The 22,948-nt window shown below is 43.6% G+C and overlaps 1 protein-coding gene across 5 annotated transcripts in view; it reads left to right on the forward strand.

Moving 5' to 3' along the window:
• Window positions 1–22,948, forward strand: part of LOC147034590 (uncharacterized) — a 170,480-nt gene that overhangs the window by 37,932 nt on the left and 109,600 nt on the right. Inside the window, exon 4 of one of the 5 annotated variants that reach the window (XR_015059350.1) lies at window positions 10,527–10,687. The exons of the other annotated variants lie outside the window; for them this stretch is intronic. The gene's annotated coding sequence lies outside the window, so the exon portion shown is untranslated. The remainder of the gene's footprint in view (window positions 1–10,526; window positions 10,688–22,948) is intronic. 5 annotated transcript variants of the gene reach the window in all.

Here is a 22,948-nt window from a genome sequence, read left to right on the forward strand (position 1 = left end):
CATTGATGAATCGCCCTACTTGCGAAAGGACAGTTGAGAGCTGGGTCAGCATTCCAACACAAGCTAGATAGCATAGAGGCAAATGTGCATACCTCACGGCCATCCTTCCAGCAACCAAAAGGGTGATTGCGTGATAATACTGCTTTTGAAAGATATAGCTCATCATTTGATTGAAGGTGGACAGTGTGAAAGTAAGATGACGTTTTTGGCAATAGAGTCATTCCACCTCATATCACCGGATGCCTCCCAGTTGACCCCCTCAGATTTACTTTGAACTTTCACAAAATAATTCCCAGGTATCAAAATGAAGCTGCGTAAAATTTTAGGTCCATAGATGCGGTCAACTCCGAGATATTGAGGGTTGAAAATCTGGTTGTGGCCCTATTTTTATGGTCGTTGAGAGCATCACAAAATGAACAGCTACTTTTAAACTCCCACAACATTTTAAATATTAACGCTAGAGCCCTGAAATTTTCAGAGATTATTCTTCTCTAACTGCTCTGAAAGAAACAAACAGAAAATGGAATATACCTCTATTCATTTTTATGACCTGATCAGTTGAAATCCAGAAAAAAAATGTTGGTTTTGTATGAAAACCCATTTTTGAGACCCCATATATTTTTATTGACCCATCCCAGAAGCTTGAAATTTTTTCAGGTAATAACTGTATGGTAGTAGTATTCAAATACATGTTTACATTTCTTAATCAGTCATATATAATACAGTCACTAGAATAACCCGTGCTCTGCGTGACATGTTGGGGTGGGTGTGTTTGAAAAAGGAAATGATGCAGAGTATCAGTAGTAATTTTACTTTAATGCAGTAAGTGGAATACGATTTCACTGTTTCAGAACCATTTTCTTTACTTTTTTTGTACCATGCACCTCATATGGTCTTTGAGATAATGTAAGCCGAATAACACATTACTCGAGCGCAGAACAAAGTCGAAGATAGCGCGACACGAAACCACAAACTCGGAAATAATATATAAGACGAGCATAACCCGCGTTCTGCGCGACATGTTGGGGTGGGTGTGTTTGAGAAAGGAACTGATGCAGTGTATCAGTAGTAATTTTACTTTAATGCAGTAAGTGGAATACAATGTTCAAAGTACTTCTTGATACACAATCTTTTGGGTTATAGCATTGTCATTGTGAAACTCTTGTTTTGTAGTTGGTATAATTTGCACCGTAATGTCTGAGAACCGACGTGATCGTGAGAAGGTAACATATAGCTGACCATGGCTGAACACCGGCTGTGGAAGATATAACCCAACTTTATCAAAGGTTTGGCCTTGCCCTTTGTTTATAGTCATGCAGTAGCTGACTCTTACTGGAAACTGTGTTCTTTCAAGAATGAATGGCAAGTTCACATCTGATGGGGCCAGTTTGATTCGTGGTATCAACACATAGTCACCTTTGTTTGCCCCAGTTAGGATCTCGGCATCTATAACATGGGTGTGGAGATTCCTAACAATCAGTCATGTACCATTACATAACCCTCTTTTTATATCTCGGTTAGGTAAGAGCATGATAATGACACCAGGCTTCAAGAGTAGTCAGTGTGGAGGCATGACAGTTGGGGTAATGGAGTTAAGAAATTCTAAAGGATATTGCTCAGCCTCTCGTGGATCTTCGCAAATGACTTGGTCTGCACTTAAGTATACTTTGATTGTGCCTGCTAATTTGTATGTGATGTCATCATTCATTCTGAGGTCATACTGATTTGTGGGTGTCAGGATGACAGTGTTTGACAGGAGTCGAGGGTTTTGTAGGTTGATGAACACTTTAGTTTCCAAATGTTCCTTGACGACTTCACAATCAGGTGGAATCTGAATGCGGTGGGGAATATCGGGATGGTTGTAGCGCAATTGCCCATTGCCTAAGCGTAGTAACCACTGTGCGAATTCCTGCAGGCCACAAAGCCAAATGCAATAACCGTTTTTGGCACGATTTCACTGTTTCAGAATCATTTTATTTACTTTTTTTGTACCATACACCTCATATGGTCTTTGAGATAATGTAAGCCGAATATCACGTTACTCGAGTGCAGAACAAAGTCGAAGATAGCGCGACACGAAACCACAAACTCGGAAATAATATATAAGATGATCCCTCAAAAATTGTAAATTTTCATTTTTCCCCAAAATTCAGGTGAGGATTGCAAATATATGACAAGGTATATCATTTCAAATTGTTCACCATTGGAAAGAGCATATTGAAGTTTACAAAAGTGTCAAATATCAAAGTGGTATATATTTTTTTTTCATTAAAGATTTTTAAAGATTAAAGATAAAAACATTTTTCATTAAAGAGTAATTCCATCTCTTCTTTGAGAAATGTAGACGGTGGCTTGCAACCGGGTTTCAATGGGGGTGTACAATAGCGTTTAAAAATAATGAGATACAAAATGCAGGGAGGTGAAATTTGCTACACATGATGTGAAACACACGCAGAGTAAAACGTGTGTTCATTTACATACGTGTGATGTCTCATAAATAAAGAATTTATAAGCACACCGAATGCGAGGCTGAGTTTTCAGTCTTTGGCATGCTCACGAGACTGTACCCTTAAAATGAAAGGTCTCAGAAGATAAAGAAGTACATGTACAATTGTAACCCGAAGTGTTTTAAAATAACGCTTTTTCTTGTGACAAAACAACATATCTTCCAGTCTCTGAATATTTTGAATAAAATAATTCCAACCCATGATTTTTGATGGGCTTTTATTTTAGTTATTGATAAAAGAGAAGGGATAGATCTTGTTTCTGATTAAATTGTGGATGATATATTTCATCATGAGGATAGTGTGAGGGGAAAGGAAGGAAAGGCAGTGTGAGGGGAAGGGAAGGGAAGGCAGCATGAGGGGAAGGGAGTGGAAAGCAGCATGAGGGGAAGGGAGTGGAAGGCAGCATGAGGGAAAGGGAGTGGAAGGCAGCATGAGGGCAAGGAATTGGAAGGCAGCATGAGGGGAAGGGAGTAGAAGGCAGTGGGAGGGTGAGGGAGTGGAAGGCAGTGGGTGGGGAAGGGAGTGGAAGGCAGCAGGAGTGGAAGGGAGATTAAAGCAATGTGAGGGGAGGGAGGAAGCATGAGGGATCAGGGAGGAAACATGAGGGGGCAGGGAGTCAGCATGAGGAGAGAGGAGAAGACATCACAAGGCGGGAGGCAACATGAGGGAGGGGAAGGCAGCATGAGTGGAGTAAAAGGCAGCGCGAGAGGCAGGAAGGCAGCGTGAGGGGAGGGAGGAATTTGTTGCATTGATATTGGAAAGATGTTTTCGAGTTATTGAGGAAAAGACCAAATTCAATTTTCCTTATGACAGACAACTTCTTGTATGTGACATGTGTTGCTGCATTTACTAGCCAATAATTTTAATACACGTCAGTCAATAATATGTTCCCTAAAACTCGCAAGTGTACTTCATATATTGCATACCAGCAGAAAACCCAATTACACTGGGCTGTTGAAAGGGAATTTGTTCCCAATAGAGTGTGGAATATTTTGGGAGTTTGCTAAGAATACTTTTTGACAGCATTATGGCAGGGACCAACGGAAATTCCATGTTATGTAAAATGTGACTTCAAGTCCTCAACCCCTTTAGTGGCGTAGCCAGGCTGAGGCAGACGAGGCAGTTGCCTCGTCGCTCATTTCCTGAAATATGCTCTGACCTGAGCCCTCTGGCCATCTGAGCTCCCTGGGGAGGAAACTATCAAAGCTACCCGGCAATGCTCTGAATACTCTTATTTCCACTCCTATTACAATACCTAAATAGGACAATACCCCCCCCCCTTAATATTACACAGGAAAATAAAATTATCCCTATGTTTACTTTCTTATTGTATTTGCAGGATATCGATCATGAACATCCTTTAACAGATTTGGCCTACCAGATATATACTGTAACAGAACTAAAATCACACTATCAGCACCCCCCCTCCAGCCCTATCACTACGCGCACTGTCACATCAACCAAGTTCACCTCTTTTCGCCTCGTCGCTTTTGGACCTCTGGCTATGCCCTTGCGCTTTCTTCTTCAAGTCGTCAGCACCCCAACCCCCAACCCACAACCCCCCCTTCCGAACCTTACGGCTTCAAACCCCCTGCCCCCAAAGTCTCAACTCCCCTCACCCAACTCTGTTACCTTCTCTGCCTCCCCATCTAACTCTCGACCCTCCACTCCTCCTTTCTTCTTCAAGTCCTTAATCCTTCTCCCCACCACAAGTCCACAGCTACCCCTTTCCTGTTGAAGTCCTCAACCCCTGTTCCCAACATAAAGTCTTCAATTCCACCCCCCTCCCCAAGCCTCAACCCCCTTTCCCAACTCAGTCTCTCCTCTACCCCTCCACCCACCCCATATTCCAAGCCTCTTTCCTCCACTTCCCCTTTCTTCTTCAAGTCCTCAACCCCCTCCCAAACCCAGGTGCGGAGCTTCTTCAAGTCCTCAACCACTTCCCTTTCCCAACTCTGTCCCTTCTCTGTCCCACCCCACCTCCACTCCAACTCTCTGTCCTCCACTCCCCCTTCCTCCTCAAGTCCTCAACCCCCTCCTCCCAATCTCAGGTCTGCAGTCCCCCCTTTTTTCTTCAAGTCCTCACCCCCCCTCCTTCCACCCTCCCAACTCCTTGTCCGCATACTTGTGACTAACTGTTAAGACTGCGAATGTGTCCCAAGACAATTCTTCTGTGGCACATCCTCCAAGACTCCCAATTGCATTGTCCTTATACTCATTATTCTTCTCCTTCACCCACATCTTACACTTCCTAATGTTAAACTGCATCAGCCAATCAATTCCCAATGTATGAAAATATCTCGTGTTCCTGGAATCTGATCCCTGCCTCTGCCATCTACCTTGTCTCCAAGATTCGGTCATTCGTAAATTTTACAAACTAGTGCATTTTATTGGAGTACTGCTCTCCCTGATTTGCTGGCAGCCCAACATCACATCTGCTTCTTCTGGATTCTGTGGAATATATAGTTCTCAACATTATTATAATCTCCCATGATGAGGTCGAATCACAATGTCTGTTGCTTTCACATCACTGGAATGTCGGTGGTCTCTGCTTTTCACCAGTTCTTCTCGAAAATTGCTCCCTCTGCTGTTTCATCCTAAAACTCTCCCCAACAACTCCAGGATGCACACGTTCTTCCAGTAATCCCCTTCTGGTTAAACTTTTAAAAATCCAGGCTGACTGCACACCTCAACTCCCTTGTTCCTCACTTCCCTCATCTTTGGAACCAACTTCCAATGTCTGTTATTTCCCACTCGATCCTCCAGGACTTCAATGCCATTCTCATTGTGAGTCATGATAATTATTACCCACTTTAAACCCTCCTGACAACATTTTTACTTGCTGGTTTCCATGTTTCCTCCCGTTTTGTCTCCCTTCCTTTCATGTTTGTTATTTCCTTGCTAATTGTGCCCAATTGTTGATCTGCTACTCCCACTGTCCAGTTATCCTTGCTCTTCCATGAGTTTCACTCTCATAGAGAAGAAAAATATTCTACTCTTAACCCTGCTGTACACATCATAAATGTAATTTATAAATAATAACAGTTTTACTTTTACCCTGAGGTACCCCACAACTTCTCCCAGCCAAACATCATCCCTCTCACAGCCATTCTTTGTTTCCTATCACTAATCATTTATCTCCTCTACCAGCAACTCTGACAGTTGTCCAATTCACACATTCTTTGATAGCCTTTCCTTTCCTCGACCTCCGACCGGGCGTAGTGGCCTGTAAACCGGGCCTGTAATCCGGCTACCCGGAGGCTTGGGTTGGAGGATCGCTTGAGGATGGGAGCTCTGTGCTGGGCCACGCCTTGAGGGTGTAGGGCAGCCTGGAATCATGGCGAAACCCAATCCTTATCCCTGTGTCGCAAGAGGCGACAAGGGTTGCGTCAGGAAGGGCATCCAGCGTAAAACCTGTGCCAAATCAGTATGCGGATCATAACGGATGATCTGCTGTGGCGACCCCTAACGGGAGCAGCCAAAAGACGAACAACAACAACCTCTCCTCGACCTCCGGAGAGTAGTGTGGTGGTGGAGGGGGATTGGCAGGAGGATAGTGTGAGGGGAAAGGAAGGAAAGGCAGTGTGAGGGGAAGGGAAGGGAAGGCAGCATGAAGAAGGGAGTGGAAGGCAGCGTGAGGGGAAGGGAGTGGAAGGCAGCATGAAGGGAAGGGAGTGGTAAGCAGCGTGAGGGGAAGGGAGTGAAAGGCAGCATGAGGGAAAGGGAGTGGAAGGCAGCGTGAGGGGAAGGAATTGGAAGGCAGCATGAGGGGAAGGGAGTAGAAGGCAGTGGGTGGGGAAGGGAGTGGAAGGCAGCAGGAGTGGAAGGGAGAGGAAAGCAATGTGAGGGGAGGGAGGAAGCATGAGGGATCAGGGAGGAAACATGAGGGGGCAGGGAGTCAGCATGAGGAGAGAGGAGAAGATATCACAAGGCGGGAGGCAACATGAGGGAGGGGAAGGCAGCATGAGTGGAGTAAAAGGCAGTGCGAGAGGCAGGAAGGCAGCGTGAGGGGAGGGAGGAAACGCGAGTGGGGAAGGAGCAGCGCGAGTGGGGAAGGAGGCAGCGCGAGGGGGAGCAGATAGCGCGAGGGGAGCTGACAGCGTGAGGGGGAGCAGACAGCGTGAGGGGAAGCAGACAGCACGAGGGGGAGCAGACAGCATGAGGCGTGGGAAGGCAGCATGAGGGGAGGTTAGGCAGTGTGATGGGGAAGGCAGTCCAAGGGTTGGGAAGGCAATGCAGAAAAGTGGAGAGGCAGCATGAAGGGGGGAAGGCAGTGGGAGTGGAAGGGAAGGCAGTGCTCGAGGAGGGGGAGGCAGTGTGAGGGAGGAGGGAAGGGGGCAGCATGCGGGGAAGTGATGGGCGATAAAACATGAGCAAACAACAACATTTTATTTTTACCTGCTGAGTTTTACATAAAACCTGGCAGGAGCATTGAAAACCCCACACTATCTACCTGGCAAATTCAAACCTATACTGTCAGTCCTTAACAGTACCTTTGATGTGGGGGGGGGTGGAGTGGGTGAGTTGAGTGGAAGAGTTGGAGGAGAGAGGGATGAAAGAGATAGGGGGAGAAAGGGACAGGGGTGGGAGTGAGAGAGAGGCAGAAAAGATGTGGGTGAAAGAGGGAGAGAGAGCAATCTGAATGTGAAAGAGAGAAAGAGGGTGCAAGAGAGAGCGAGAGACAGAGAGACACAGAGACACAGAGACACAGAGACACAGAGACACAGAGAGACACAGAGAGACACAGAGAGACACAGAGAGACACAGAGAGACACAGAGAGACACAGAGAGACACAGAGAGACACAGAGAGACACAGAGAGACACAGAGAGACACAGAGAGACACAGAGAGACACAGAGAGACACAGAGAGACACAGAGACACAGAGACACAGAGACACATAGAGAGAGAGAGAGACAGACAGACAGACAGACAGACAGACAGAGAGAGAGAGAGAGAGACAGACAGACAGAGTGAGAGAGAGAGAGACAGAGAGAGAGAGAGAGAGAGAGAGAGAGAGAGAGAGAGACAGACAGACACGGAAAGGGGTGGGAGAGGTAGAGGGGAGGGGGGGGAGAAAGCGGAAGGGAGAGTGAGGAGGGGAGGAGAGAGGGGTGATTCCTACAGATGTGATGTTCAGTTTAACGGCATACACATTGATAAATCACCCTGCCTGTGAAACAACTGAATGACCCAGGCTATACTGAATGACCCTGGGTTATAATTCGAACCCAGGCTATACAGCTTGGAGCAAGTGTGCCTACCTCTCAGCTATCCTGCTTTGATATTAATAAAACATTTCATTTTTTGAATTGGTATTCATCTATGCCAAACTGATGGGTCATATATTGAAAGAAGATCGTACAAAAACGTGGAATGTGATGTAAAATATAATTGCACATTTTCTGTGAGCCAGCAACTGCTCGATACACCACAGAACAATGCGGGGCCAATGCTCGTAAGTGACCCCTGAACATTATTCAAGTCCATCGACATACAGTATTCAGTGACAGTGTGAATATTGGAGAGCGCTCACCGAGTAGCATAAGCACTCCAACGAAACGGTGGAAAAGGAATTGAAAAGGCTGGCTGGCTTGTATGGCAAGCGATTAGCAATCGCCGATCCATCATGTTAAACATGTACCTCCCGGAAATTCCCAAAATATCAAACTATATTATTATAGATATATTATTGGACTATTTTCAAATAAGCTGGTACCTATCCTGACTCCCATGTGCTGTTATAGATATCTGTTTACATCATGCTTCCTTTGCACCTCTCATCTGCATATTATCTGGTATCAGTGCTTTATTTCTCTTTCTATTCCAAACTGTTTAGTTTCCCCTCTCCACTGCAGATCTCTTCTGAAAGGTCTTCTTCACGTTCTTAATAGGTTTACTCAGTTATTGGTAATCTGTTCTTGTGTAAATGTTTAAGCAAGGTAATTATATGTAAACCCTGCTATCTCATTTTCATCACTAACCAATTCCACTGTGCTATTCCTCAATGGGCCAACACTTGTTTTAAACTGATCTTTATCGATTATGTACTTTCAAAAATGCCTTGCCATTATATTTATTATGTTATTTGCCATAATCTTCACATTCTATTTTGGCTTCTTTAATTATTTTTCAATTAGTCTGTATTTACTCCGATATTGATCTGAGTCAGATAACAGTCTTGTTATCCTATACATAATGAATGTCTTCTGCTTCTACTTAATCAAATTCCTTCCCTCTCTCCTCAACCACCTTGGTTTATTTTTACCTATAGTTTTACCTTCCACTGAATTCTGTACAATGCACATTGACTCTTTGAAGGTTACCCATTTCTTTCACCATGAGCACTGCCTCACACAACTCGGCCAGTGCAGCCTCGCACGCTGCTGATGTGTCTCTGACATTACTGACGTGGCTGCACACACCGAAGGAGGAGTCCAGCACATAAACTGTGCCATCCCAAACACAGACAACATGGTCTCGCACACCTCTGCCACCGTTCCACACTCAGTGGGTGTTGAGACACACTGTGGCACCCGCAAGTACAGATACGACTCCTGCTTTGTCTAACTATACCTCCATGGGCTCCATCCCATGCACTACGGGAGTGAAATCAGACCCCAAATCCTACTAATTCTCAATGTTTCTCCTCCGTCTCCTGGGAAATCCATTGGCTCCATGGCAGTGTGAAAGCCATAATCATGAAAGAGCACCACACCATTCTTTAAAGTCCAACCGAGTTTAAATGACCACTTAAGGAAATTCCAAATGTAGTCTTTGAAGACAGGTGGTCTTGTAATCTAGTCAAGCCAAAAAGGACACATTCCAGCCAAGCAAAAACTTGTCTGCCAAGACAAACATGAACCAAAAGACATCAAGTCATATTGATGGTTGTCATGAACATCCTGTCTCTCACCACTTTTGTACTTGAGCACTATTTTGTGTCTTCTCAAAAATTATTCCAGCCATCCGTTTAAATCTTTAAATATTGTGATGTCTATTTCAGTGAAAAACTGGAAGGTCTTTTCTTTCAATGGTCGTCCAGTGGTGTTTATTTGCCTGGCCAATGCATCTTGAAACTATTACCACCACATGTGATTGATGTCTTTATTTCCCATTATTCTCATTTTTATTTTCTGGTCACCAGACACATTGTTTGAGATGTCTCTCAAAAGTTCTGCTTTTTCGTTCAAAATGTTCTGAATTTCAGTTTTGCTGACCTTGAGATCCTCTGCTATACTTTGATAACTTTTTCATGCTTTTCTGACAGTTTAATAACTTTCAGCTGTTTGTCGAGTTTAAGAACTGTTTGGCCCTTGGTGGGCGACGTCATATTTGTTGTCACTAAGGAGAATTTGTTGGCCAATATTTTAATCATATTGTGGAAAATCAGAGTACTAGTATAAAATAAAAACAGGGGCAGACGTTTTTTTAATTTTTTAATTTTTTGTACTTTCGCCTTTTGCACCAGTGTGTCAGAAAGGTACAAATTTCATATAGCACAGTTCCTTTGAAGTATTTTTTGATTGGTTATTTTCAAATTCAGAATATAAATGAAGCTGAATAAAGTCGATTATAAGGAGGTTGAAAATAGAATATCGGATTTTTGATGATGATACAGGAGTCATGTGACCGCACTCTGCACTTTTAGCGATGTGTGAGCATTTTACAAACTCCTGCAATAATCAGGAAAATGGTTGAGTCGTTTCATCTAATTTAATCATGAGAACGATGCAAGCACAGGGGGTATACTGCAGGTTATTAGTGGAAAACAAATATTAGCAGTAAGAAAACATGGTTTCTGGTGAATTTTTATGATGTACTGCATTTATTAGATGCATCAAACACACCAAACATTATTGCAAAGGAAATGTTCTCCATGAAATTTTAATTTTCAGTGATGATAATGCGCACCTTATCACAAAGGAAGTGAACAGCATTAGGCTTCTCATTTTGATGATTAGATGCAACACTTTTCCACTTCCAGGGTTGCTTAATTGAAACTACATAACCTTTTCAGGAAAGAGATAAGTGGATTCTGGTCACATCAAATGGGTGGTCTTTCGATAAAAGCTCATTCACAGAGATGTGGTTTTGAAGAACCTTTACAGTGGTCATGAAATGAAGGCATTCACTAAAACAAAGTGGGTACAGGAGAAGATTTGACTATTTGAAATCCAGGTTTGATGTTTTCTTTTTCATTCTGCTTTTCATCAATTTTACTCCTTGATTGACAATGGTGACAATGATTACTTTTTTAGCCTTAGCATGTTTTTTAAAACTTCCTCTCTCTCAATCCCCCACCCCCCCCCCCCCATTAATGTTAGCTCCCTAATTTTCTTTCCCCACATGGTTCTCCCCTTTCCTCACATGCTTCTCTCTATGGATATGGAGAGGAAGGTGCTCCTTGGCATGACGCCTGGTGTAGGGTGGGATCCTATCCTAGACTCCTCCCCACTACACTCTGCCCTAGCAACCTCCTGTTCACCATGGCATGCACAATGATCTGCCTTGTTGCTTTTCTCTTCCTTTGTACACCAAAGAGGGAATTTTTTATTTATTTAATATAAAATACAATCACACTTCAGTGCCAAAAATATTATTTTTCCCCTGAAGAGTGAATTAATAATTCCACTCCTGACACCAATTGCCTTGCATATGGCTGCCATATAACAGCTCTGCCACTCAATCATAATCAGAACTGCAATTGGTGCAGAGACCGAACAAGGCAGAGATCCCTTTGCAGATGACCATATTTTGAACATAAATTATTATGCTTGAGTGGTGATTACCATGTTCCTGAATTCTGAATTTAGTTCTGTCAAGTCAAGCCTGATTTTTGGTGACATTCTTGATTAGATTTATGCAGACTTCCCTCTCCTGCACTGCTGCCCAAAGCTTGCCACAGACAGCTTGGTTGCATCCTTTACCATAGGTCTGCCTCATACTCTTCTTACCTCAACCATAACCAGCATGGTTGACTTCTCTTGAGTTTCGTTTTCTACACGCATAACGTGTCCAAAGCATGACAGTTTCTGTTTTAACATCAGTGCTTCTAATTTCTTCAAGCACTGATTTGTTTGTTCTTCTCTTAGTCCATGGAATTTTTAACATTCGTCAGCAACACCACATTTCAAAACTGTTAATCTTCCTTTCTCTCTTTTTCACTGTCCATTACACACATCCATACATTGCAACTGGAAATACCAGAGGATTCACCACCTTCCTCTTGTTTTGCATTGTCAAATCTTTGTCTTTCCAGATTTTTGTCACTCTTGACATTGCTGTTCTTCCCAATACTAACAGTCTATGAATTTCCACTCCACATTTTCCATTCACTTCAATTTTTGAACCCAGGAAGATGAAAACTTTTCACTGTCATCTCCCAATCATCTCCCAATCTGAACAGGTAGATATTCTCAGTTGACAAGATTTTAGTCTTTTTAGGTTTAAATAAAGACCAGCCTTTTTACTCTCCTTCACTGTTTGCAGCAGTTTCATCAAGTCCTATTTCCATTCTGCCAACAGAGTAGTATCATCAGCAAGATGATATATCATCCTCAAATACTGACTCCAACCTCTATGTCATCCAAGTTTGATTTTCCCGTTATGTACTCAAAATACAGATTGAACAAGTGAGGGGAAAGAATACACGAGTGTCTACACTCCCTTTCCAATTCCAAACCATTCTCTCTCCATATTCTGTTCTTTCTGTAACTTTTTGCTTAGTGTACAGGCTTCTTATCAGACATACCAGGTCCTCCAACATCCCCATTTCTCTCAGCATAATCCACATTAATTAATGGTCAACACAATCAAATACTTTGCGATCTATAACTATGAGAGATGATTTTGTATGTGCCTCAATTTTTCGTAGAGATGGCCTTATAGATCAACCTCAAACCGTCATAGCTTCATCTGGGGAGTGTTTTCGTCAAAACTTTTTTTTTGAATATTTAGAAAAAAAAGTTGGATTTTTCTCTATAGTACCTCAGCCTTTGTAGATATGTGAAAGGTAATTATGAAACGATCTCTGACCCCATTCCTTAATGGAAGGAAGGAACTGTTCGAGGCTCCCATAAAAAAAAAATTCTAAAAGAAAAAAAAATTGATTTCTTCAAAATGCGAACAGGATAAGAACAGCAACTGGCAATGCCAGGTACCCCAGCTAGTAAACTATAAAACAATAAATGTACATTATACACAATACTTAAACAACAAAATTACCCACCGTGGCACCACATGAAAGACAAACATCGGCAAATGAGCAGAGCAGACAGTTCAGAGCAGATAGGATTGAGCAGGCACTTGATGAGGACAGGATGCAAGTGGGAACCAGAGAAAGATTCCAGCCTGCATAATGCAAGGGCACCAGCGAAGACCAAGATGACAAGACAACGCAGCTGACAAGATGACCCATGCCAAGATGACAAGACGACCCATGCCAGGAGAGATACACAGCCAAGCACTGCTCTCTTCGCCAGATATGCGACGTTCATCCAATATCTTGTGGCAAGCCACCACCTACAGCACAATGGAACAATCATCAGCCCACATGTCCCACCAATGACGAACCAGAAACAGTCCGAGGTACAACTCCCCTTCGTCCACCCTTGATGGACAGCTGTGGGGAGGCACCTTTTCCCTTCATGGGTGGACGGAAAACACATCACATCACCCCTTATTACTTGCTCAGACTTAGCCGATTCGACAGAAGAGGCATAGTGCGAGACAATCTTCCCCTGATAATTCTTCTTCTTCTTCTTCTTCTTCTTCTTCTTCTTCCTCTTGCATATGCCAGAGAGCTTGGGTGCCAGGGAAGCTATCCTTTCTTGGAAGCACGACTGTGTCGCTGATGCAGTGCCCCTCTACCAGTCCACACTGGCACTCATTTCGCCTACCTCGGAAAGATGACACTTTGAGTCAACCCCCGAGTGCATTAACTCAGCAGCCAATGGGGCTTGAACTCAGGATCATAGGATCCCAGGCCACCACCCTAACCACTAAGCCAACACCAGGCTTGTTCCCCTGACTATGCTCTAATGGTTCAACCTCTCCACCCTGCTGGGCCACATGAGACAATGTCACCCTAACCACATGCACTTAATACTTGTCCTTACTTAATACATACATTTCTTCTCCTCACTTAGAAATATCAAAAATAAATAAACTCAATAACGTTTCTCATTTCTATTTTTCACTCTCTTATTTTTCTCATTTCTATTGAATATCCTTCTGCTTCTGCTTCTGGTTCAACAACCCCCCCACCCACCACTCTTTTCTCCAAACTGAATCTTTATCTCTACTAATAAATCAGTGTGTGTTTGTGTGTGTGGCAGTGTGGATGTCTCCTCCATCACTCCAAAACCATGAAACCTAGCGTCCTGAAACTTTGCATGCATACTAAGGAAACTCCAAGGTAGTACATGAATGCAAAGTGGGTGCTAATTTAAACACCCCTTTTAAAAATAATTAACAGCCTACCTCCATTAAAGGCTTATCTTTCATTGGTCAGCACAAGTTCGCCTCACAGGGGTTTTAGCCGCCATATTGATTCGACCGATTCAAACATGCCATGCCTTGGAAACAAAATCTATGCTGATGGGCTAATTAACTTATATCATCAAAATATTATATCGGATTTGATAATCGGATCTTGTGAAATCAGTAAGTGTTGAAAGGTGGAGTGAAATCTGAAAATTTTAACAAATTAGCGATTTTTAGAACTAAGTGTATTTATTTAAGCAAAGCATTAAACTCAAACTTAACTTTTTTAAATGAAACTTAACTTTTTCTACTGTTTGGATAATTCTGTTGGTGGAGCGAATATGTGAAAAGATGTACACTTTTTGCAGAAAGTATGAAAATTTGGAAACAAGAATTAGAGCAATCAGAGATTGCTGACCCTCGACAGGACTTGTTTTGTGTAGTTTTTGTGCAGTTTTGTGTCGTGCATCTTGTGTGATGTTTGTGTACTGGTGTGTTACGAAATTAATAATAGACATAACTAGAACTGCCACTTTATAACTGCTGGCAGTGATGAGTGGGTACCAAGACATCCCACATTGATGCAACCCCACTTCGATCACACACCTGACACTGATGCATGATTTTTAATGTTATTCAATCTCCATGAGATGCTGATCAACCTGCTGCAACCACAATGCATGTGGTCAGGACAATGGCCTCTCGTACTCACGAGGCTCCCTCGCTGAGAGAATCTGGTGAGCAGAATCAGCATCAGGAAAACGAGCCACGTGTCTGTACAGCTGCAGATGATGCACACGGACAATGCAGGTAATAAATCTCATTTGAGTCTCTCTTAGCACCGCTCTTGCGAGACAAAGTCTGACCAGCAATAGCCAAGGATTCTCCGAAGAGAGCTGGTACAAAAGGAATTGTCTCCATCTCATATCCCTGGCCAGAGTCCAAGTCTCTCGTCCATAGAGCAAGACTGGAAGCACCACAAACCTGAAGACTCAGACTTTCGTCCTCCTGCACAAGTACCGACAGCAGCACACCCCATGATTCAGTGAATCCATGACTCCCCAGGCCTGACCGAGATGTCTATTGACCTCTGGCTCACAGCCAGCGAAGACATGAATATCACTGCCAAGGTAAGTGAATCTCTCCGTGACATCAACAACCTTGCCACAAACAGGTGTAGACAAGACAGCAGCATCCAATATGTCATTGAAAGCGTGGATCTTAGTTTTTAACCCAGGAAACTGATAAAAGTGTCGCGGCCAGTACAAACCAAAGAAAAACTCCAGTAACAATTGGAAATAAGTCAGATATGGTATCATCACATCTCACAGCAGTTTCAGTACTAGAGTGTAGATCAGGCATCACATTGATAAGTTTTAGTGGCACCCCACGATGACCAAGAATCCTTCAGAGGGATTCCGAGTCACTGAATTGAATGCTTTGCAGAGATCAACACAGGCTGCAAGCAGCTCCTGCAGAAACTGTCATCTGTGTTTGGTGAGGACCTGGAGAGCAAGGATACAGTCAATCATTGACCTCTTTGGTGTAAAGCCTGACTGCTCTGGGTGCTGGTGTTCAAGCAGATGGTGGCAAACCGCAGCAATAATTATTCCACGAAAGACCTTGCCTGGCACTGAGAGTGGCGTCAACCCTCAGTAGTTGTTGCAGTCCTGGTGATCACCATTCCCTTTCCAGAGAGGGACAACAAGACCCTCTTCCAGTCAGTTGGGAAGAGGCCTGTGTTCCAGACAGAGCAACGACATGTAACGACATGAGTACAGCATTTCCACTAGCCTTGAAAAGTTCAGCATGGATACCCCAGATCCCAGGAGCTTTACCCCATTTCAATTGGTTCACTGTAGCCTGTGTTTCCACAAACAAAGGTGGATCACAGGTGGTTGGAGGATCAGCAAGAGGGATAGCAACACCCCTGAAGTCTAACTTAACATCTGGTGGGTCAGCTTGGGACTGCCGCTCGAAGTAACCAGCACAGCAGGCCTTAACTTCGGACTCCTCTGTCAACAGCCCAACACACTCCACTCTAACAACAGTACACTGTGGGATGGCTTTGGAGGAATGCAGTGCACGAATTCCCCTGTAAGCAGGATGAGAATCATTTGAACACAGGTGATGCTCTACCCCCTCACAGATTCCTCGCACATAGGCCAGCCTCCTTGTCCACCCTTAGCGCACGCACAGTTTTACTCCTCAGCTTCCTGAACAGCTCAGCTCTACCATTCAGCCTGGACCTGCGACTCTGGCCAATGCCATCCAGTGTCCCGAGAGAGACAAAATTGTTATTCACCCTACGGTGAGTTCCAAGACATCCACCGGCAACATCAAGGATGGTACTCTTGAACACTCCAAAACTCTTCACAATTCCTCAAAACACCCAGACCCCCCCCCCAAAAAAAAAAAATCCCCACTCACCCTATTCACAAACTCCTCAGCTACACTTTCATCCTTGAGATCGTCAATATCCAGCCTTGGCTGGGATGGTACCATTCTCCAAGATTTATGCTGACAATTCAGAATTGCTCCGACAAGCCTGTGGTCGGTATTGAGTAACTGAGCACTCCAGTAGCTCTGTGGTTATGGATCATCCCCCGGTGACCATCAGTGAGCACTTGGTCAATCTCCTTTGCCACACCACCAGCGCTGGAATACCAAGTTCAGCGATGAGCCTGTGGGTGCTGAAACCATGAACCAGCCATAGTCCATGACTTCTTGCAAAGTCAAGGAAGTTAGTGATATTCTGGTTCACAGCTCCAGACGTATGGGGACCAACACATGTCTCATAACCATCCTATGAGAGCCAGTCGATGCATTGAAATCCCCCAAGTCTGGAAGAGTATCTCATTTAGGGCACTGATCAACCACAGACTCAAGCACGGCATAGGATGCATCCTTCACGGTGAGGTCACACTCCTCAGTCGGAACAAATGCAGAGACCAGGGAAACGACACCATGGAGTGAAGATTCCTTATTCTCATAATACGCTCGTTGACTGGTGTTACCTCAATTATCATTGGAGTCAGATACCGCAACTCCTTGGGCATGGTAAACGTCAGAGCGACCAGACTAATAGTGGATGTAAGCACCTTCCATGATTTCACCACTATCCGGTCTCCAAAACTCAGAGAGTGCTGTAATACCGAATTTCAAACGCTTGAGCTCAGATGATAACAGAGACAGCTGATCAGCCTCTGTTCGAGATTGGACATTCCAGTTAACTACCTGAAGGGACTGCCTCAGCTTAATCCAAGGAGACCACTGTCTGGTGGTCTGGAGACCTCAGCACCACTCTGTCACACACAAATACAATCTGACCTAGGAAATTTACCCTATGGTTTTCCTCCTCTCATCAAAGAGAGGGGTCCTGAAGGCTTTGCTCGAATTCCATCATCTGGTGAGCTGCCCTGTGAAGGGCAGCAGCACAGGCAGTACTCCCACGGAGTGGCTTTTTAGTTTTCTTTACATTTGTGGGTTTTGCAGAATGAAGTGTTTTACGATGGCTGGAGTGCAAATCCTGTCACCAACCTCCTAAAAAAGTAACTCAACTGCAGGAGATCATCCGCAGACATAGTTGGGATCCAGATATGGATGGCCTTTGGCCCACAAGGAGCTCATCCACCCTTTGACAGGTTTTGTTTTTAATGCTCCTGGGTGTCCATACACCATCCACACCAGGAAACCTGGTGGGGGGAGACAGTTTAGTTGCTGACAACCTAACCATGAAACAGGTTCGTGGAGGTTTACAAGGTACCTGTGGCAAGTCACAGATCTAATCTGGCATGACATAACAAACAGACAAATGGAGCCAAATGCAATACCCTCTCCTCTGGCGAGGGTAATAACCATTTTAAGGTCTGCTGATTTGAAAAAATAAATAGGGAAACAAGTTCGCAGATAAGCTGACCCACTCTTACCATTACCTTCACAATTTCTTCCAACAAACCTCCATTCCCAAGTCTTACCTAATCTTCAAAAATCCATCAAAAATAATAATTTTCCTTGTATCCTTTTGATATATACACCTCCTGTAACCACGTGTCTCGCTCCCCTCTTCCTGGTAAATTTTATCGACCCATCAGCTTCACTCTGCATTTACCATTCCAAATTCATCATACATCTCCATGATTTTACTTCAACTTTCCCTTTACAGAATGTTATGCAATTCTTATTTTAATTTTTTTTTAATTCACTTTTGACTATACACCTCCCTTAGCCACGTGGTTCCCCCATAACCATGTGATCTGTTTCCACCCTTTGCATTCACCAATTCAAATTCACCATTCACCACACGGTTTTTTTTCTACAACCTTTCCATTACCTGATCTGATGAAAACTCTCATAAAAACATAAACAAACAAAAAATAATAATAAGAGGTGCCAGGCACAACAAATCCTGCCCATTTAAGGCATAAAATTATTTTGGGGATCAAATTTAAATTTGATACATCCTTAACCCCGATCTTCAAAAATATGCATTTTTCACTATAGGATTGTTAGGATTTTAAGTCACAAATAGAATAACGTTCACTATAAGCCTAGTTTGAAGTAAATCAAATCATTTTTGACGAAGTTATGAGCGAAAAACGATTTTGATCTTTTCATGGCCTTGACCTTGACCTTTGATCCAATTGGACCCAAAAGTTAATGGGGTCATCCAAGGTTCATTGCACACCTGTGGATTAAATTTGATAGTGTTTGCTAAAGCAGTTTTGCCGTAAAGTTGCTAACAGACAGACAGACAAACAAAGACAAATGAAAAATCGTGCTTAGCACGACACTTGGCGAATTAGTTGACCTTTCCGTGTGGTGGTCCAAGCTGTAATGTCATGGAATGTATGGTGTTTATTTGTTCGTACATTAATAAAATGACGCGACGTCACAAATAATAATTATCAGGCGTGTGTTGTCATGGTAACGGCAGCAGATTGAAAATTTTCACAACTCATTTAAAGCCACCATGTGACATTCAACAACTTATCATCGGTGCTTGTTGCCTTCACTGATCGTAGAAAATATTTGAAAATACCTTGGAACATTGCTTTTCAACCAGCTTTACGATCCCATTATCAGGTTTGAAATATGTTGTAAAACAAAAATATGTATTTTATATGTGTGTTTTTAATGTTTTCGGTGACCCTGACGTTGACCTTAGGTCAATTTCGATCAAACTTTGTACACATGTTAATATTAGATGCATAAATAGGCAGTATAAGTTTAAATATAATAAGTGCAAATCTGTTTGAGAAATAGCCATGTGTAATTCACAAAATTACTCATTGGTTTATAATGTGCGATAATATAAAGTGATGCAGAATCCAGATCCTGATCTTGAACATCACCAAAAGTCACATATCTTTTTGCACTGTATATTTCTATCAGCTCTTTAAATTTCATCCAAATCGGTTAAGAATTGTGACCTGTAGAACGAATAGAATTTTTTTTAAATCACGCCAATAGGTAAAAACTTAGACGTCATATGCTTGCGAAAACTGTGCATAATTTGCACTAACATGCATTTTAAAACATTTAGATATTCCATTGAAGTTTAATGTGGCATTAACTGGAAGTTGCTACGACTTCCGGTCACTGATTTATGTCCAAAAATGTGTTTTCACGTTGTGAGACGTCACATCGTGACGTTTAGTTCGATTAAGACGGGGTTTGGACGCGGACTGTCTCAGGTGGATTGCCTATCAGGTGTAAAAATTTAAGAACGACTGGTCCAGCCGTTTGGGCTGTCGACGACCGAAAAACAAACAAATAAACCAACAAACAAACGGAACAGACCAACATACTTGACAAAATCGAATATTTCGCCAAGTAACAAACCGGACGATTACAATATCCCGCTCCCTCCCTGATAATAATAAAAATAATAAATTCAAACTCTCATAATGCTTCATCTTCCTCTTTCACACGTTTAGTACTCATTACTGTATCATAATACACTACTCTTTTTCTATTTAAACAGACCACTCTCAATTCGACCTATTCTTCATACCTTGTCCAAAAAATCCAACTGGTAGTGTTTCTTCTCTCCATTCAGTTCACTTGCCTTGATTGCATCCATCAATAAATGTCTTCAATCGCATCTCTGACCTAAAAAAACAAACAAACAAAAAAACAGTTTGCTATGAATGTTCACTTTCCATCAACCATTCTTTATTTCCAACTTCAATGCGAACTCACCCCTCTCAAAACCTTGCTCAAAAACTTCCCTCACCTTTCTCCCTCAACTCTCCCCACACACCCTTCTCGCACCATTCACCCCCTCACTCACCCTTCTCAAAGTTGCCCCCCCTCACATCCAAAAAGCTGCATCCTTCTTACCTCCATTGTATCACTCCACCTCCACAAATCCTCAACTGCCTTATAACCCTCTCTTGCCCCCCCTCGACCCCAGCAAGATAGTGCCTTTTCTCCCTCTCATCCAGCCCCCTCGCCAAGCTATTCTGCAATCCTCCACACTCTTTCAACTCTCCTTACCTCCCACCTCCTCCTTTGTCCTGCCCTCCTCTCCTCCCATCCCCTGCACCCAAAGCCTCCTCCCCTCCCTCTTCATTAACAGTTGGTCCTCAAATATCCGGGGCCTTCCCTCAAACCATACAGATCTTTCCGTAGAGGTTGCCACTGACAAACCAGACATAATCTGCCTGACAGAAACTTTCCTCCCTCAATTCATCTCTCCCTTGTTACTCCCTCCTTTGATGTGACAGACTTGATCCTCGTCCTGGTGGAGGAGTTGCTCACTTCATCAAAGAATCTATTCCTCACTCTCCATGCACTGCTGTCACTCCCCCACACCCCCAGAAATACCTCTGGCTGCAGCTTCCCCTCTACTCCCACCTCATGTTTATATGTGTACTGTTCCATCCACCAAACAGTGGTGACTCCATTTACACCTCACTAACCGAAAACATGGACCAACCTCTATTTTCTCATCCGAACTCTCTCTTCCTCATATGTGGTGACTTCAATTGTCATCATGCCAGTTGGCAAGGTGTGGGTACCTCTCTCACCTGTCATGGCATTTCAGCAAAGGACTTCTTCGACTCATTGGGGCTGACTCAATCGGTCAACTTCCCAACCTAGATCTCCAGCAATGGTACTCCATCTCTTCTGGATCTGATTTTGACAAATTTCCCTAAAAATATCTGCTGTTCTTCCTTCGCTAAAATTGGTTCTTCTGACCACGTGCTTGTGAAAGTTGACGTCTCTCTGGCTGTTAACAGAGAACCACCTCAGCACAGTCGAGTCTGGCATTTCAATAAAGACAACTAAACGGGCAGGGTCTCCAAGCAGCCATCAAACTTCTCTGATTGGTCTCCCATTACTACTTTCTCCAACATCATCTCATCCAGGGAATTCTTTCAAAGAAACTTGCTCTGCCTCATGCACAGATTTATCCCATCTTGTCTTCAGTTGTCCTTCCCTTCCTCCCGCCCTTGGTTCACTGAAGCTTGTGGTGAGGAAGTTTTCCTGAAACAACTTGTCTTTGCCTCATTGAAAGCAACCCCAACTGAGGGTAATCTCAGTTCCTTCCATGAAGCTCAGAACAAGTGTGTATCTACCCTCAGGAGAGCCAGAAAACAACATCTTTCTTAGCTTAAGTCTGAACTCTCAATCCTCTCTCCCTCCTCCAAATCCTGGTGGCATCTAATCAAATCTGTCTCTGGTTCCCCCTCCATCCCCTCCCTTACCTGAAATGGCCACATTGCTGATGCCGCACGTGAAAAGTCTGAATGACTAAACTCTGTGTTTGCATCAAAATCTTGTGTCCGATACCCAATCGCTTTCTAAACCCACCTTACCCAGTTGCACCCAACTGTCCCTGGACTCTGTATCCTTTTCATCTGTAAAGTGGAGAGCTTGCTGTCAAACCACGACTCAGATTCTGCAACCGGTCCAGACAACATCAGCCCACGTGTCCTAAAAACCTGCTCCTCTGCTCTTGCTCACCCTCTGTCTGTTCCATTCACCCAATAATTTGCTTAAGGTCATTTGCCATCTGCGTGAAAATCAGCAAACATTACTTCCCTGCATAAAAATGTGCAAAAACAGATCCCTGTAACTACAGACCAATTAGCCTTCTCCCAATCATCAGCAAGGTTATGGAATCCATCATCGCTTCAGACAATAAATCCTTCCTCTTCTCCAATGGCTAGATTTGTGATCACCAATTTGGTTTCAGACCAGGTCACTCGACCCTGGATATGCTGCTTCTGCCCTCCCAAAAATGTATGGAAGCCCTCAATGTCAGACAGGAAATCCGAGCCGTATCCCTGGATATATCAAGTGCTTTTGACACAGACTGGCACCCTGCCCTGTTCGCCAAACTCTCTTCCTATGGTATCCAAGGACATCTCCACTCATGGCTCGCAGACTTCCTCTCCTGTCACAGTCAACGTGTGGTCCAAAATGGAGTTCTTTCATCTGCCCTTCCTGTCCAGGCTTGAGTTCCTCAAGGTAGTGTTCTGGGCCCTGTTCTTTTTCTGGTTTTCATCAATGATCTCTCCGACTCTCTGGAAAATCTTCTATATCTCTTTGCTGATGACTCCACCCTCTGCCGTACCATCGGTCATCCCTCAGACCGGCAAGCAGCAGCTTCTTCGCTCACTGCTGATCTGGATAAAATCACAAACTGGTCCAACACGTGGAACATGTCTTTCAATCTGGAAAAATCTCACACTCTCATTTTGTCTCTTCGAAAGGACCGATTAGAATATGCCCCCATCCACTTTCTCAACAATCCTATGTAAGAAGTCCTTTCTTTCAAGCTTCTGGGTCTCACTATCGGCCATGACCTTTCCTGGGAAAGCCACATTTCAAACCTCGCCTCCAAAGCCAGTTGCCGACTGGGAATCCTCCATCATGCAAGGTCCTTCCTTGGCCCACGTGAGCTCCTGACCACGAACAAAGCTTTTGTCCGCAGCCTGATGG

The sequence above is a fragment of the Eptatretus burgeri genome, chromosome 1 (assembly GCF_056783735.1).
Source record: "Eptatretus burgeri isolate ZD-2024b chromosome 1, Ebu_testis_v1, whole genome shotgun sequence".
Lineage (NCBI taxonomy): Eukaryota > Metazoa > Chordata > Myxini > Myxiniformes > Myxinidae > Eptatretus > Eptatretus burgeri.